The sequence below is a fragment of the Meriones unguiculatus genome, chromosome 21 (assembly GCF_030254825.1).
Source record: "Meriones unguiculatus strain TT.TT164.6M chromosome 21, Bangor_MerUng_6.1, whole genome shotgun sequence".
Taxonomy (NCBI): domain Eukaryota; kingdom Metazoa; phylum Chordata; class Mammalia; order Rodentia; family Muridae; genus Meriones; species Meriones unguiculatus.
Window position 1 is genome coordinate 3816797 of NC_083368.1, and position 18529 is coordinate 3835325.

General features: G+C 37.8%; 1 pseudogene; it reads left to right on the forward strand.

Annotated features, from left to right (window-relative positions):
* Positions 1 to 3607: 3607 nt before the first annotated feature.
* Positions 3608 to 4486, forward strand: LOC110539658 (putative vomeronasal receptor-like protein 4; annotated as a pseudogene).
* Positions 4487 to 18529: the final 14043 nt, after the last annotated feature.

The following is an 18529-nucleotide window of genomic DNA, read 5'->3' on the forward strand; positions in this document are numbered from 1 at the left end:
TGTTGTTCTCCTTGTAGAGTTCCTGTCCCCTCCATGTCTTTCTAACTCCCAATTCTTACATAAGGTTTGCTACACTCTGCCCAAAGTTTGGCTATGAGTCTCAGTATCTCCTTTGATACCCTGGGTGGGTAGTCTTTCAGAAGTCCTCTGTGGAGGGCTCCTGTCCTATTCCTTGTTTCCTACTTCCCATGTCTATCCTGTTTGTCCTTCTGAATGAGGATTAAGCATATTACCTACGGTCCTTGTTGTTGTTTAGTTTCTTTAGGACTATATATTTTAGTATGTTTATCCTACATTATATGTCTAATATCCACTTATAAGTAAGTATACACCATATGTGTCTTTTTGCTTATGGGTTATCTTACTCAGGCTGATCTTTTCTAGTTCCCACCATTAGCCTGCAAATTTCACTATTTCTTTGATTTTAATTGGTGGGTAGTATTCCATTATGTAAATGTACCATAATTTCTGTATCCATTCCTCCATTGAGGGACATCTAGGGTATTTCCTTGAAAGAACAATCCTCAATTTCATATGGAAAAACAAAACAAAACAAAACAAAACAGAATAGCCAAAACAATCCTGTATAATAAAAGATCTTCTGGTGGTATGTCACTCCAAAATCTCAAGCTACACTATGGAACAAGAGTAATAAAAACAGTACTTGTATAGAAACAGAATAATAGATCAATGGAATCAAATCAAAGACCCAGAAATAAACCCACCCACTTATGCAAACTTAATTTTTGACAAAGAAGCCAAAACCATTCAATGGAAAAAATTGCAGCTTCTTCAACAAACGGTGTTAGTCTAACTGGATGTCTACAAAGTTAAATTCTAAGTGGATCAAAGACCTTAACATAAAACCAAACACACTAAACCCTGTTATAAGAAAAAGTGGGGAAGAGCCTAGAACTCATTGGCACTGGAGACAACTTCCTGAACAGAATAGCAACAGCACAGGCTCTAAGATCAACATTAAGTAAATGGGACCTCATGAAATTGAAAAGCTTCTGTAAAGCAAAGGACACTGTCATCAGAACAAAATGAGAGCCTATATTGGGAAAGTATCTTCACCAACCCTACATATGACAGAGGGCTAATATCCAGAATACATAAAGAAGTGAAGAAGTTAAACTCCAACAGAACAAATAATCCAATTAAAAATAGGTTACAGAGCTAAACACAGAATTCTCAATACAGGAATGTTGAATGGCAGAGAAACACTTAAAGAAATGTTCAATGTCCTTAATCATCCAGGAAATGCAAATCAGTAGGACCCTGAGATTTTACCTCATACATATCAGAATGGCTACGATCAAAAACTCAAGGGATGATGCAAATAGAGAGGATCTGGAGTAACGGGAGTCCTTCTCCATTGCTGGTGGGAATGTAACCTTATAAAACTACTTTGGAAATCAATCTGGTACTTTCTCAGAAAATTAGAAATAGTGCTACCCCAAGATCCAGCTATATCACTCCTAGGCATATACCCAAAAGATAACCCATAATTAAGGACATTTGTTTAACTATACTCATAGCACCTTTATTTGTAATAGCCAGAATCTGGAAATAAGTTTGATTTTTAAGGCATGAAACTCAGGTGCAATACAGGCAAACATTGTGCATTTTGCATGGATATGACTGTGAAAGCATTTCTTATATATAACATTCTATATATATATAAGAGGTAGATGGAGGATATATAGAAATACAGGCTTTGTCCATATGAAATATAGGTTTTGTCCATATGAAACATCAAAAGTTAAAGATACAGGTTAATCAAGAATCAGCAGGGAGTCTCAGCATCTGCTTTAATACCCTGCAGGGTAGAGTCTTTCAGAGGCCTCTGTGGTATGTTCCTGACCTGTTCCCTGTTTTCCTCATCTTCCAAGGTCTAGCCCATTTGCTTTTCTGAACTGGAATTGATCATCTTATACAGGACCCTCCTTCTTGCTTAGCTTTTTTTTCTCTCTCTCTCTCCTTGTGGAGATCCTGTACCCTCTAGGTCTTTCTATCTCTCCCTTCTTTCATAAGATTTCCTGCACTCTGCCCAAAGTTTGGTTATGAGTCTCAGCATCTGTTTTGATACCTTGCTGGGTAGAGTCTTTAAGAGTCCCTTTGGGGTAGGCTCCTGACCTGTTCACTGTTTTCTACCTCTTCTGATGGCCATCCCATTTGCCTTTCTGCTTGAGGAGTGCTCATCTTACCCAGGTCCTCCTTCTTGTTTAGCTTCTTAAGGTGTACAGATTTTAGTATGATTATCTTATATTATATGTCTAATATCCACTTGTAAGTGAGTATATACTATGTGTGTCTTTCTGCTTCTGGGGTACCTCATTCAGGATGATCTTTTCTAGGTCCCACCATTTGCCTGCAAATTTCATGATTTCCTTGTTTTTAATTGCTGAGTAGTATTCCATTATGTAAATATACCACAATTTCTGTATCCATTCCTCCGTTGAGGGACATCTGGGTTGTTTCCAGGTTCTGGCTATTATGAATAAAGCTGCTATGAACATGAGCAAATGTCCTTGTTATATACTTGAGCATATTTTGGATATATGACAAGGTTATATATATATATATATATATATATATATATATATATATTATATGCTGGATCTTGAAGCAGCATTCTTCCTAATTGTCTGAGAAAGTACCAGGTTGATTTCCAAAGAGGTTGTACAAGTTTATATTCCCACCAGCAATGGAGGAATGTTCCCCATTCTCCACAACCTCTCCAGCATGTGTTGTCACTTGAGTTTTTGATCTTAGCCATTCTGAAGGGTGTAAGTTGAAATCTCAGGGTTGTTTTGATTTGCATTTCCCTGATGACTAAGCATGTTGAGCATTTGTTTAAGTGTATCTCTGCCATTCAATATTCCTCTATTGAGAATTCTCTATTTAGCTCTGTACCTGGCTCATAGTCAAACTTTGGACAGAGTGCAGGGAATCTTATAAAAGAAGGGAGAGCTAGGAAGACGAGGAGGCGACTGGAATGCCACAAGGAGAGCAACAGAACCAAATAGTCTGGGTCTGTGGGTCTTTCCTGAAACTAACACACCAACCAAGAACCATTCTTGGAGATAACCTAGAACCCCTGCACAGATATAGCCTGAGGCAGCTCAATATCCAAGTGGGTTCCATAGTAAGGGGAACAGGGGCTGTTTCTGACATGAACTTAGTGGCTGGCTTTTTGATCATCCCCCTCTGAAGGGGGGGGCGCAGCCTTACTAAGCCACAGAGGAAGACAATGCAGACAGTCCTGATGAAATCTGATAGGCTAGGGTCAGAGGGAAGGGGAGGAGGACCGCCCTTATCAGTAGACTGGGAAAGTGGCATGGGAGGAGAAGAGAGAGGGAGGGTAGGATTTGGAGGGAATAAAGGAGGGGGCTACAGCTGGCATACAAAGTGAATAAACTGTAATAAATCAAAAATCAAAAAGAAAAAGGAAAAAAGAATTAGTAGGGAAATTAGAATGATATAGAAATAATGACCAGTGAATCACAAGTTTAATGTATATTCTGGTTTTTTTTTTTTCAGATATATGAAATAGACTTCCACAATGATCTTAAGATGATTACATTTTCCACTTAATGTCTTTATGAAGAATGTCTTTTACTTCCAAGCTGACCTTGGAGTCACAGCCAATGTGTTTCTTCTTTTTTTCTATACCTTCATAATCCTAGGTCAGAGACCAAAGCCCTGATGTCTTGTCAACTGACCTTCATTCACATAATGATGATCCTCACTGGAAGGGACATTTGGCTTACAAACATATTTGTGTCACTGAACATTGATAATGATTTCAAATGTAAGGCAATTTTTTACATAAACAGGGTGATGAGAGGCCTCTCTATCTGCACCACCTGCCTCCTGAGTGTGTTCCAGGCTGTCATTATCGGTCCCAGTACCTCTTCATTGGCAAAATTTAAACATAAACTCAAAAATAAATGATTTATTCTTTCTTCTATTTTTGGTCTTTCAATTTGTCCTTCAGTAGTAACCGGATCTTCTATGTTGGTGCTTATTCCAACATGACTGAAACGTCACTAAATACTGTGCACTCTTCTCCATGAACTATATTATCAGAGGATTGATATCAACAGTGACAATTTATAGAGATGTATTTCTTATAGGAGTCACGCTGACCACAAGTGCATACATGGTGATTATCTTGTTCAGATATCAAAGGCAATGCAATCATCTTCATAGTATCAGTCACCTGAGAGCATCAGCTGAGAAAAAGGCCATCTTGATGCTGGTGGTTTTCTTTGTGGTTATGTAGTGGGTGGACTTCATCATCTCATGCACTTCAGTCCTGTTATGGATGTATGACCTAGTCATCCTGACTGTTCAGAAGTTTGTAATGAATGCCTATCCCACAATAACTCCTTTGGTACAAATCAATTCTGATAACACAATAATCAATATGCTGAAAAATTTGTGGTCAAAATGCCAGCAGATTTTTTTAAAGGGGTAATTTTTCTCTTCTTTTAAAAAGAGATTTATTTATTTTATTTCATACGTATGAGTGCTGTCCCAGCATGTATGCACGTGTGCATTCCTGATGCCCAGAGAAGTCACAAGAGGTCATGGGATCCCCTGGAACTGGAAGTCCAGGTGGTTGTAAGGAATTATTCTGGTACAGCCTCAATTATTTCTTTAAAAAAATAGAGTCTTATTAAGCTGTTTAATAGTTCAAGTAGCAAAGCAAGATTTTGTATATGATTCAAATAAAATGTGTACTATCACACATATACATTCTTTTGACATTTCTGCTGCCAAGAAGTATAGAGTTTTTAAGCTTGTACAAAAACAAGTTGCTATTTCCACAGGTATTCTCTCTCTCCTCTTTAATTTCATGATTAGTTTAATCAGGTAATTCTGGGAAAGGGGCACTCACTGAAACAAATTGTCTACCATCTGATACGTCCAGTTAAATGACATGATGATATGAGTTACAAACTCATATCTGCACATTTACATTGCACACACACAACTCTCAGGTTAGTTCACTCTGAGTTAGGGAGATGCATGAGGACAGGAGTTGAGCAGGCATCCACTGCTCACTAGGAAGAATGCAGCCATGCCCTTAGTGGTGGCACATCTAAGGTCAGAGAAGAGAAAGCAAAATGGAGTACACACAGCAAATGTTCACACAAAAACTTATCTTCAATACAAAGGCTTTCAACTAGATTATTCTTGAAAGTTTTCAAAACACTAACAACTTTTGCAATTTTAGCCTTTGGGAACAATGGATAATATTTACAAGTGAGTTGCTTGCTGTCAATTTTAGGTTTTATTAAAGTGTGATCAAATTGGATGCAAGGAGTGATTTCAAACCTTTGGATTTGTAGTGATCTGTTTTGCATTTCAGAGTATGGTCTATTTTAGAAAGATGTCTATTGCTGCAGAGGAAATTTTGTATTATTTCGTGTTTGTTTAGAATATTCTGTAGGTATCTATTAAGTCCATTTGATATTTCTGCTTGTTTTTGTCCAGATGTTCATTGGAGAATATTGGGTATTGAAATCATGTACTATTAAGGGTTTCATGTTAATCTGTGCCTTTTAATCCAGAAGTAGATTTTTTTTTAAATGAAATTGTGTATCACTGAGTTTGGTGTATATATGTTTAGGGTAGTAATTTCTTTTTTGTTAACTTTTCCCTTGATTACAATGAACTGACCCTATTTAACTCATCTACTTAGATTTAGTTCAAAGTCTATCTTGTCAGCTGTTTGGATACTGACCCCTGTATTATTCCTGGTTCCATATGATTAGAGTATTTTGCCCAAGTTTTACTCTAAGGTGGTGCCTGTCTTTAAAACTAAGATGTTTTTCTCATAAGCAGCCAGACAGATGGGTTTTGTTCCTTGATCCATTCAGGCATTTTATGACTTTTGAGAGAATTGAGGCCATTCATGTTCAAAACATTATTGAAATGTGTATGTTACTTCTGGTTATCATGTTAAATTTTGGTTTTGTATTCCAGTGGTACTTCGTGTTTTGATAAAACTGGCTTCATAGTTTTTCCACAGTTTTTCTGCTTTCATTTTCCTCTCTTCAGGCCAAAATAATGTTCCCTGTATTTTCCTTAGATATGGTTTGTTGAATTTAAGTTGTTTTAGGCTATAAAATTGTTGGAAATTTTTCTTTCTCCTTTACTCAAGACAGTAGTTTTGTTGGGTACATTATTTTAGATATACTGTCATTTAGGACTTGGGATATGTTGTTCCAGGCCCATATAGCTTTGATATTTTCCCCTCAAGAAATCAACTGTTCTTTTGGTGACTTGCTGTTTTTCTCTTGCAGCTTTCAAATAAACTTTCTATTGTTGATGTTCTATATATTTAGTTTAATTTGACAAGCAATGAAATTTTTTTCCTGATCTTTTTTTCTGTGATCTCTGTAGTTTCTGTATTTCTATGAGTGTGTCTTTCTTATTGAAGATCTGGTCCTTGCCACTGGCTGACTTGGTTGGTATTCATATCACTTATATATGCCTATAATTTGAGGGTTTGATTTTTTTTTAGTGGTATACAACAAATAATATACTTTCTCAGCATGCACTCTACCAACTGACCTATATCCCAGCCACAAAATAAGATTTCTGCTGATAATACAATTACATTACCTCATGACTTTATCGTCTGTAAGAAAGATTACTTTTGCTATGTGTGTTGTGACAGTTTGTTAGTTTTAGCAAAAGTGCTGTTAATTTCTAGGTGATACGCGGAAGCCCCTGTCAAGTAAGTACAGAGGCTACTACAAATGTTTTGGAAGCAGGAATGACGGCTTGGAGAACCTAAAATGTATTTCTAATTCTTTTTAATGTGATGTAATTATTGTTACATTTGTTTTGTTCACAAGGACTGGGACCAGTTAATATACACAGACCAGTATGGCATCGGAAGAATAGCTCACACACGAATAACCTAGAACTCTCACATGAATAACACTGTTTTTCTGGAATCAAGGAAGTTCACTTTTCCATTTGATAGTACCACTTTGTAATGTTAAAGTCAGAATTTTTTTCTCCAGATAACATGGTAATTGTGGGTTTAGAGGGAGATGAGCTGATGCTATTTCTTCTTTATAAGTACTTCTTAGGGCCTCATTCCCCATGAATATTTGTGAAAGGACCAGTCAGGTGAGGGTCTCTTTTTATGTTCATCCATAGTGAAAGCTGTAAGTAGGAGCTAGAATGAAGCAGGATTATGTAATAAATGACTAGAGAATTCTGTGCTTAGAATTTTACCTTTGAGCCATACTGTATCAAAAGCAAACACAACAGATGTTTCTAAAATAGAACTATAACCATTTATAAAAGAACATAGATTTTACTCTATGTGATCTCTGCTTATAATATATGTGACAATAGAAGGAGGCTATTGTGAAGGTGGTGGGGCCTACCATAAGGTTGGATAGAGACAGGAAAGGTTGTAGGATGAAAGGTTGTAGGAGCAATGAATATTACATACTGAATAAAAATATCATGGAACTCAAGTATACAATTATGTACATTAATAGTTATGTAAAATATAACTGGACTATTTTAGTGAGTGGACTATTTTAGTGAGTATCTCAGACTATGATTAGTCCTGACATTGAATTCTAATAATTGTAAGATCATGACTCACCTACGTAATGGCAGCTGTGTTAGTTTTCCATTCCTGTCACAAAACATCAGAAATAACTTAGAGGGTGAAAAAACAGAGAACACACATCTATTGCTTTGCAGGAGTACATGTATAATATTAAGTTACATTTAAACTGTATATTTTTTACCACTTTTCTCGAGTTAACTGACCATTTATTTATATGAAACTTTAGCTAGGAATATACAACAAATATTAACTCATTTAGTGTTTTTCAGTAATTATCTAGTCTGCTAAGTTTGCATATACTTAGGAATTCTTAGAAAAGTTTCAACTCATGGTCTTGTAAAACATAAGATGGCTTTAAATATTATATAATAAAATTAAAATTTTTGCATAAATTTTTTTCTTCAATTGCGTTGATTTCTAATTAAAAATTGATCTTTTCTGGACACTTTAGAAGTATCTGGATACTTCATCTCATTTATTCATAAAATTTCTGTAAATTTATCCTTACAAAAACATAAACTAGAAAACCGCAGTAGGTGTTTGAGTGTTTTTACATAAAATAAATTCGTTTTTTTATATTTCAAAATTTCTAAATTGAATTTAGTAACATTGCTGTAATAATGAGTAAGCTTTTTATTAGCAATGAGAAAATATTTTCAATTCTCAAAAAGTATAGCATTATTTAAAGCCAAAATCTCCATGGTTTCCTCTAATAGTTACAAAATACAATTGCTTGCTAAAATATACTTTCCCCCAAAAAATGCTGAATAAATTTAAGTTTAGCTGCTGAATATCACAAGACCATTTTTATTTTGCTATAATATTCATTTACTAATGTATATAAGAGAATCAGATGGACAATGAAGGCAGGTGTGGTGGCATACACCTATGGAACTCTTGGGGCTAAGGCAGCAGCATTGTGAGTTTGATTAAAGTCAGTCTGAACTACAGGTTGAGACAGTATCACACACACACACACACACACACACACACACACACACACACCACCCCTCATACATAGTCATATAAAATAGCAAAATTAAAGTAGAAAACTGATAATGTAGAATTATGAAATTATTGTGTAAAAAAATGTAACAAAATGATGCCAGGTAATGTCCTTAATTACTGGCCACAGAGTACCCACACCACAAAAAATAAATGATAGAAATATGCCTTTAAGTTTGCAAGAATTAAAAAATTTTGTTTGTTTTAAGTAATTCACATCAAAAAAAATCTTCATTGGTTCACTAGGCAGGCCCCAGGGATCTGATCAAGTCAACTTAAAAACAGAGGACATATTCTGAATTTCCCTTAGGTTCATTTTATTTCATGAACATATAATAATATAACTCTCAGTTTCTTACTCAGGTGATATACAGGTATTTATGATTGCAGCCCCAACATACATTATGCTATAAATCTATTCTTTTAAAACTTTTTTAAAAATGTATTTATTTTTATTAATTACAGTTTATTCACTTTGTATCCCCCCATAAGCCCCTCCCTCCTCCCCTCCCGGTCCCATCCTCCCTCCCCCTTCTTCACTCATGCTCCTCCCCAATCCACTGATAGGGGAGGTCCTCCTCTCCTTCCTTCTGATCTTAGTCTATCAGATCACATCAGGAATGGCTGCATTGTCATTTTCTGTGGCCTGGTAAGGCTGCTCTCCCCTCAGGGGGAGGTGATCAAAGAACAGGCCAATCAGATTATGTCAGAGGCAGTCCCTCTTCCCATTACTATGTAACCCACTTGGACACTAAGCTGCTATGGACTACATCTATGCAGGGGTTCTAGGTTATCTCCATGCCTGGTACTTGGTTGGAGTATAAGTCTCTGGGGACACTCCTGTGTTCAAATTTTCTGGTTCTGTTGCTCTCCTTGTGGGGTTCTTGTCCTCTCCAGCTCTTACTATTTCCCACTTCTTACATAAGATTCCCTGCACGTTGCCCAACAGTTGGCCGTAAGTCTCAGCATCTGCTTTGATAGTCTGCAGGGTAGAGGCTTTCAGAGGCCCTCTGTGGCAGGTTCCTAGGTTGTTTCCTGTTTTCTTCTTCCTCCTCTTTGCCTTTCAGGATGGGGATTGAGCATTTTGGTCAGGGTCCTCTCTATTGATTAGTTTCTTTAGATGTACAGGTTTTAGTAGGCTTATACTATTATAAATCTACTCTTAAACCCAACAGTCTAATAATTATACATACACACACACAAATACACATGCACACACACATTTGCACTCGTGCATGCATACACATGCTTTTCCCGAAACTCCCACCATGCATATTGTGACATAGATCTGTGTATGATGCTTCCCCAGAGTCTTACAATGACACTACTGATGCTTCTACTTCATCTCAGGGGAAATGACTTCTGAGTGTGAGATTGTAATATTCTAGTGAGCATCTGTGTGCTTCTAGTTACACCTAGGCTAAACTCAATTTCCTAAGAACAATCCATGCATTTAAAATGTTTAAGGGTATCAGATTATAGCTATGAAATAAGGCCTTATTAATAAGTGATCAGTATTTATTCTTGCTATCATTATCTATTTCATGATGGTTCTATGGAAATAGCTGGGATGGCTAAGCTCTTTATCTCTTGAGATTCCTGAAGATTTATTAATTTTTCTGACAGTGAACAGCAACACCATGTATGTTGTCACCTGAAAGTCACATACTCACTTTATATTCTCTATGAGCAGTCATACTGCTTTTAGGTCATTACATACTAAATATGGTAAAAATTAAAATGAAAATGATAACTCTGCAGGATCCAAGACGGCTGCAACCTGCGCACACCATATCTGAGTGGCAGAGGATCTTAAACTCCGAAATTGGTGAGTGGAGGAGCAGCTGAACCCAGAATAACAACCTCTAGGCTTCCAGGGAAAAAGGGGAAAAAACTGTGAACTGAGACCATTTGGATTTGGGTCACCTTCGTACTTTTCTGGGAATTTCACCTGGGACTTCTCTGTGGACTTCTCCTGGGGACTCAATTCCCAGACACTACCCCTTAACCATCACCCGACTCCCTCCTTGACAGATAGCAGAAGCAGCTGGCAGTGCCCGCCATAGAGCATAGTGCCCAGCCCACAATGCTAGCTGTTCCTAGCAAAGAACCCCCTGCTCAGGATCTAGAATAGAGAATACTCAATCCCACACCCTCTGCCACTCCACCTTGACCGGCCTCCATACTCCTTCCCTGGTGGAGGTGAAGGCTGCAGAGGTGGCCTACACTGTCTGCCACAGAGCATAGTGCCTAGCCCCCAGCTGCTGGTAGCTCCTAGCACAGTGCACAGTGCCTGCGGGCACCAAGTTCTGCAGCTGCAGCACAAATGGCTGACAAATGGCCTACACCTGCATTTGCCCTGGCAGGTTCAAATGGAGAGTAGAGAACAAGGGGAACCCCTGTGCTTTCCAACTGGTCCTGCTAGAGAGTGAGTGCACCTTCAAGTGAGTGCTTGCAGAGCCCCAATTCCAGGGTCTCTCTAAGCAAGCAGCCAGACATCAGATCCCAACCACCCACACACCCATTGTGGGCAAAATAGGGATTCTTGGGACAGCATTCTCAACATTGAAGTCCCTGCTCTGAGGGTCCACCAGAGAATTCCAGACAAAAAACTCCAGGAGCCCAGACAGGTTTGCATAGAGGTGGCCAGTAGGCCACTGAGGTATTCAGGGAATCTGCGCCTGCAAACAACACCCACGAACAGAGCCTGCACACAGCTCTAGCATAACATTCCTCCCTTAGATACAGCTGAAACACAAACACACGCTCTCAAACCAGGGGACCTCTCTCAGCTTCCTGGAAAAAATTCCAGACACCAGATAAAGACAGACAAAGTCAGAAGTACAGACTCAAGGAACAAACAGTGAAGGTTACAGATAAGCAGATGGCCAGAGGCTGGTGTAAGAACACACCCAACAAAAATCAGGAAATCATGGCTTCACCAGCAACCCCCAAAATCAACAGACACTTCAATTCAACAGAAACAGAGGAAAATGACTTTAAAGCTATGCTTATCCACTTATTAGAGGCACATAAAGAAGAAATGAACAAATCTCTAAAAGAAATAGCCACACAAGTGGAGGCAAATAAGAGGAAACAAACAAAGCTCTCAAAGAAAAAGCCACACAAATGGAGGCAAATGAAGAGGAAACAAATAAAGCTCTCAAAGAAATACAGGCAAATACAGCCAAACAAATAGAGGCACAAGTACAGGCACAATTAGTGGCATATACAGAAGAAATGAACAAAAAATAGACACCATCATAGAAAGATAGGAATCCACATTCAAACAGATGAAGGTAATGATGCAAGCCATGAAAACAGAATTAGAATCAATGAAGAAAACACAAAAAGAAAACCCTGGAGCTGGAGAACTTAGAGAAAAGATCAGGAACCACAAAGGTAAGCATCACTAATAGAATACAAAAGATGAAAGAGAGAATCCCAGGTGATGAAGATACACTTGCAGAAATTGATATTTCTCTCAAAGAAAAAGTAAAATCTGAAAAGTTCCAAATATAAAATATCCAAGAAATCAAGGATGCCATGAAAAGACCAAATCTAAGAATAATATAAATAGATGAAAAAGAAGATTTAAGGCTCCAAGGTCCAGAAAATATTTTCAAGAAAATCATAAAAGAAAATTTTCCCAACTTGAAGATATGTCCATAAACACACAAGAAGCCATAACACCAAATAGACTATACCAGAAAAAAAAAAAACTCTCTACATCACATCATAGTCAAAACACTAAACCTACAGAACAAAGAAAAAAACATTAAAGGCAGCAAGGGATAAAGGCCAAGTAACATATAAAGGTAGACCTGTCAGAATCACAGCAGACTTCTCAACAGAAACTATGAGAGCCAGAAGAGCCTGGGCAGATCTCATGCAGACTGTAAGGGACCACAGATGCCAATGCAGACTACTATACCCAGCAAAGCTTTCAATCAACATAGATGGAGAAAACAAAATATTCCATGACAAAAATAAACTTAAACAAAATTTACACAGCAACCCAGCCCTACAGAAGATACTAGAAGGAAAACTTCAATCCAAATAAAACAACTACACCCAAGAAAACATAGGATATAGATAACTTCATAACTAAAAATTAAAAGACAACAAGCAATGAAACACAGTAAGACCACCAATTCTACAATAAAATAAGCTAACACTCATTGGTCACTATTATCTATCAACATCAACAGACTCAACTCTCCAATAAAAAGACACAAACAGAATGGTTGTGGAAACAGGATCCAAAATTCTGCTGCATCGAAGAAACATACCTCTGCAACAAAGATAAACACTACCTCAGAGTAAAGGGCTGGAAAAAATGTTTTACAAGCAAATGGATCCAGAAAACAAGCTGGGGTAGCTATCCTAATATCTAATAAAATAGACTTTCAACTAAAATTAATCAAAAAAGATGAGGAGGGGCACTACATTCTTATCAAAGGAAAAATCAACTAGGAGGACATAACAGTCCTGAACACTATGCCCCAAATACAAGACTACCTACATTTGTAAATGAAATATTTACATGCAAATGTAAAAGAGCTTAAATCACTCATCGATCCCAACACCTTAATAGTGGGAGACTTCAACATTTCACTCTCATCAAGAGACAGATCATCTAGACAGAAGATAAATAGGGAAACAAAGATACTTAAAAAGGTCCTAAATCAAATGGACCTCATGGATGTCTACAGAACTTTTCACCCAAATTCAAAAGAGTATACCTTCTTTTCAGCATCTCATGGAACCTTTTCCAAAATATACCCTATAGTTGGTCACAAAGCAAGCCTCAGGAGATACAAGAAGATTGAAATAATCCTTTATATTCTATCCGACCACCATGGACCAAAGCTGGACCTCAACAACAACGGAGATAGCAAAAAGCCTAAACACACATGGAAACGGAACAACTCCCTACTCAATGACAGCTGGGTTAAGGAAGAAATAAAGAATTAAAGACTTCTGAGAATTCAATGAAAATGAAGGCACAACGTACCCAAACTAATGGGACACAATGAAAGCAGTGCTCAGAGGAAAATTCATAGGACTAAAGGCCTTCAAGAAAAAATTTGAAACATCTCATACAAGCAACTTAATATATACCCAATGGAAAGATCTAGAAAAAAAGAAGCAGATACACCTAAGAGGAACAGACAGATGGAAATAATCAAACTCAGGGCTGAAATCAAGAAATTAGAATCAAATAAAACTTTTCAAAGAATCAATGAAACAAAGAGCTGGTTCTTTGAGATAATCAACAAGATAGACAAACCCTTAGCCAAACTAAAAGGCAGAGAAAAACTATTCAAATCAACAAAATCAGAAATGAAAGGGGGACATAAGCATAGACACCGAGGAAATTCAAACAATCCTCAGGTCTTACTACAAAAGCCTATGTGCCGCAAAATTTGAAAATTTAAATGAAATGGACAATTTCCTTGATAGAATTCATTTACCAATATAAGTCAAGATCAGGTAGAAAGAGTGAATAGTGCTATATCCCCCAAGGAAAAAGAAGCAGTCAAAAAAAAAATCTCCCTTCAAAAAAATCCCTGGGCCATGTGGTTTCTATGCAGAATTCTACCAGATCTTCAAAGAAGGGCTAACTCTAATTTTCTTTAAACTATTCCAATAAATAGAAGCAGAAAGAACATTACCAGACTCATTCTTTGAAGCCACAGTCACCTTGATACCTAAACCATACAAAGACCCAACAAAAAAAAGAGAACTCCAGACCTCTCTCTCTTATGAACATCGATGCAAAAATACTCAATAAAATACTTGCAAACAGAATCCAAGAACACATCAAAGATATCATCCACCATGACCAAGTAGGCTTCATAACAGGCATGCAAGGGTGGTTCAACATACAGAAATCCATCAATGTAATCCACCATATAAACAAACTGAAGGAGAAAACTCACATGACCTTAGATGCCAAAAAAGCATTTGAAAAAGTCCAACACCCATTCATGTTTAAAGTCTTGCAGAGATCAGGGATACAAGGTACATACCTAAACATAGTAAAGGTAATATACAGCAAGCCTATAGACAACATCAAACTAAATGGAGAGAAACTTAAATCAATCCCATTGAAATCAGGGATAAGGCAAGGCTGCCCACTCTCTCCATATCTCTTCAACATTGTACTTGAAGTCCTAGTTAAAGCAATAAGACAACCAAAGGAGATCAAAGGGATACAAATTAGAAAGGAAGAAGTCAAATTTTCACTATTCACAGATGATATGATAGTATACATGAGTGAGCCCAAAAATTCTGCCAGGGAACTCCTACAGCTGAAAAACACCTTCAGCAAAGTGGCTGGATACAAAATTAACTAAAAAAGTAAAATAAAATAAAATAAAAAAATCAGAAGCCCTCCTGTATACCAAAGACAAAAGGGCCAAGAATGAAATTAGGGAAACAGCACCCTTAACAATAGCCACTAATAACATAAAGTACCTTGGGGTGACTCTAATCAAGCAAGTGAAAGACCTGTTTGAAAAAAACTTCAAGTCTCTGAAGAAAGAAATTGAAGACAATATCAGAAGTTGGGAAGATCTCCCGTGCTCATGGATCAGTAGGATTAACACAGTAAAAATGGCCATCTTGCCAAAAGCAATCTACAGATTCAATGCAATTCCCATCAAAATACCAACACAATTGTTTACAGACCTTGAAAGAAAAATTCTCAGCTTCATATGGAAAAACAAAAAACCCAGAATTTCCAAAACAATTTTGTAGAACAACAGATAGTCTGGATGTATCTCCATCCCTGATCTCAAGCTGAATTAAAGAGTAATAGTTGTAAAAACTGCATGGTATTGCCATAGAAACAGAATGGTGGATCAATGGAACCAAACTGAAGACCCAGAGATAAACCCACACACCTATGGATATTTGATTTTTGACAAAGAAGCTAAACCCATTCAATGGAAAAAAGATAGCATCTTCAACAAATGGTGCTGGTCCAACTGGATGTCTACATGCAGTAAAAGGAAAATAGGTTCATATTCATCATCCTGCACAAAACTAAAGTCCAAGTGGATCAAAGACCTCAACATAAAACCAGACACACTAAATTGGTTAGAAGAAAAAGTGGGAAGAGCCTAGAACTCATTGGCACTGGAGACAACTTTTTGAACAGAACACCAACAGCACAGGATCTAAGATCAACAATCAATAAATGGGACCTCATGAAACTGAAAAGTTTCTGTAAAGCAAAGGACACTGTTGTCAGAACAAAACGACAGCCTACTGTTATAAGTGGTTATTAATATTTACTACCGGTTTATCTTTTAGTAATGCTGCTGTTAATCCTCAGCAGCTGTATAACCAAATCACCACACAGAGACTGGGTTTTTAGTTAACCTAGAACACAATGCTGGGCAATATTTACTCCCTCCTAAACCTCCAAGCCCTCAGTTTCCTAACATTTAGATTTCCCACATTATACTTGCTTTTTGTGAAATCTTAGGTCTGGTTCATGCTCCAAGTCCTCCAAGCTCTCTCCTCTCGCTCTGCTCTCCTCATGCTCCTCTCCTCGCGCTCCTCCTCCTTCTCGCCCCTTCTTGTTCTCTAGCTCCTCCCCTCTCTCCTGTCCTCTGGCTCCTCCCATTGCACAACATTGTATCTAGTTGCTTTATTTGTGTCCTGTTCACACAAGAGTTGAGACAGGATGCTTATAGTGAGTATCACAATGCAATATCCAGATTGAAACCAGAGTTGGGGGTGGGGAAATCAGCATTTGAATTAACAAGGGTAAGGCATATACATTTTAAAAGAGCATTATACCAACAGCCTACAGACTGGGAAAGGATCTTCACCAACCCTATATCTGACAGAGGGCTGATATCCAGAATATATAAAGAACTAAAGAAGTTAAAAAGTAATATATCAAACAATCCAATTAAAAAATGGGGTACAGAGCTAAATACAGAATTCTCTGTAGAGGAATATAGAATGGCAGAGAAACACTTAAAGAGATGCTCAATGTCCTTAGCCATCAGAGAGATGCATATCAGAACTTTTTTTTTTCCTGTTGATGATTAGCTCAATACCATATATACAACTTGGGACATGACTACATTGAAATTCTTTGTAAAGTAAAGCTAACATCTTCCATAAATATAGGGTATATAGACTGACTAACACAACAAGGTTAAGACAAAGGTCTTTTGGAGGATCTGGTGTGGTCTCTGCTACAGCGTTATCACAGTAGTCACTAGGCTATTAACCATGTTTACTCCCAGACTTCTGGAGAAAAAGCAGGTTATCACTCCCTTTGAAGAGAACACCCTGTGTATTTAACATTTCTCATTCCTCTAGTGCTTTTCTATTACCTCCAAACCTCTGTGCCTCTAATAAATAGGTATATGGATTTATGTCTAAGTCTTCAATTTGATAGATTGATCAACATGTTTTTTTTTTCTTGGGAATACTGTTCCAAAATGCTGTTTTGATTACTATAGCCCTGTAGTATGGTAATTTGAGATCAGAGATGGTGATATCTCTAGCAGTTTTTTTTTTCCTTTTTTATTTTTATATTAATTACAGTTTATTTACTTTGTATCCCAGCTGTAGCCCTCTTCCTCATTCCCTCCCAATCCCACAATCCCTCCCTTGTCTCCTCCCTGCCCCTCTCTAAGTCCACTGAAAGGGGAGGTCCTCCTCCCCTTTCATCTGACCCTAACTTATCAGGTCTCACCAGGACTGGCTGCAATGTCCTCCTCTGTGGCCTAGATAGGTTGTTTTTAGCATGGAGGCGTGGGGAGGTCAAAGAGCTAGCCCCTGATTTCATGTCAGAGAAGTTCCTCTTCCCCTTACTAGGGAACCCACTTGGATACTGAGCTGCCATGGGCCACATCCGAGCAGGAGTTCTAGGAGAGAGCTTTTGCAGGGAACTGTGTCAAAGGTCATATTCTAGATATGGTTAGAGGCATCTGTTTCTCATCTCTGGATGAGGTCAGGCAGAGACGAAGAGGACCCACAAAGAAAGGGAGTACTCCATTCTGCATGGAGCTTCAGGAAAGCAGTTTGGACATGGTGGACTTCAACCTCACACAGCAGGGTCCTCTAACAATGATGTCTTTTCAAAGCATGAGAAACCCTAAGACAGCCAGATACAGAAAACCTCCTTTTGAACTGTTGGTCAGGGGAGTCCAAGGGAAACACACACACACAACACCCATACTTAAGGTTCTTGGAGTACCACAGAAGAGGGTACAGAAAGATTTTTAATAGCCAGAGGAGCAGGACACCAGCTAATATATGTTTTCTAGATAAGACTGTACCCATGGAATCTCAACAGTAGGTTGCCCAATCAAGAACTGCGTAATGTCCACACCATTTGGCATGCCAATATGGATGGGAAAAATTCACAAGGCTCAACTCTTAGATGAAGAGCTACAGGCAATTAATGGTTGCTAAGAGAGAAAAATTACGGTTTCTTCAGGAATGAGTCCCTTTTAGGTTATTCAGTCCCAAGTGGTCAGCCCTAAATGTGTTCATGTGAGCAACACTAAATGCATTCAGTATGTTATATACTATAATGTCTAAATGTAGACATATGTATAAGTGTAACAATAATAATCGAATAAGAGGTCATATATTTGAGAGGGAGTAGGGGACACAGGTGGAATTGGAGGAAGTCATGAAGGAATGGAAATGTAAATACAATACTCATGTATGAAGTTCTTTTGAAAAATCGATTAAAAAAAAAGATTTGTAAAGAAGGTAAAGTTACCACAGTCCAATGATCTTTTGAAGGCTTTGAGTCATTCCTGTGTGCATCCAAAAATCCCCCAAAAGAAACTGCTTCTAGTGATTAGAAACCTGAGAATCTCATCAGGCCCAAAGCAGAGCTTTCCCTGCTTCACTACAGACTAC